The sequence below is a fragment of the Frankliniella occidentalis genome, unplaced genomic scaffold, assembly GCF_000697945.3.
Source record: "Frankliniella occidentalis isolate FOCC.00 unplaced genomic scaffold, Focc_3.1 Scaffold738, whole genome shotgun sequence".
NCBI classification, from domain to species: domain Eukaryota; kingdom Metazoa; phylum Arthropoda; class Insecta; order Thysanoptera; family Thripidae; genus Frankliniella; species Frankliniella occidentalis.
Window position 1 is genome coordinate 23,242 of NW_026267850.1, and position 802 is coordinate 24,043.

The window sequence follows — 802 nt, forward strand, 5'->3', positions numbered from 1 at the left end:
AAATGTGGTATTACATCTAATGAAATGTGGTACATTTCCTTTTCTTATTCTGTTTCTTTGCAGGTCCAGAAAGACAACAATAAGCAGGCAGCTCACAATTCTTTGTTTACAAATTACACAAAGTCAGTCCTTACTGATGATGGAGGAACACCAGGAAGCTCAGCGTTCGCTGAGAGTAATAGCTGGGGACCTACATCACCACTTCAAGACCATGAGGATGTCAGCTCACTGGTTTCGCCACACTCACAGCAACCTTCAAATTCTGCTCCAACACGGCAAGAAGAGCTCGGGTCATTGGCTTCCTCTCAGTCACCTACTCCTTCAGTGCCTCCAGCACAGCGAGTGGAGCAACTGGAACGCTTATTGCAGGAAGCTAAATTAGAAAACCAAAGGCTTAAAGCAAGGACAGCTGAACATGAGGGCTTCAAGGAAATGTGTAGCAAAGTCGAAGTGCTAACCTCTAAAGTTGTAGACATGAGCAAAAAAATTGAGAGCTTGGAGGAGCGCGTCAGTAGTTGTGGTAGTGGTGAGTGTATTCCTGGATTAGCGTACTACTCCAAAAGAGATTATGTTAAGGCTTGGTTACGCCAGGTACCTAACATAACTTCTTTGGACTCTCTTGATGGCCTGTCTTGCTCACTTAAAACAGCGCAAGACAAAGTAACATTTGAAGTGGGTTGTCAGTTCCAGTAATGCACCGAAAAGCTCTATTCTGTGCATGCATGTTTAAGAATAATTTCAATGTTTTCATCAAGTTTAGTTCAGCAATTGAGGTAACAATACTAAGTCTTGTTCCCAGAAT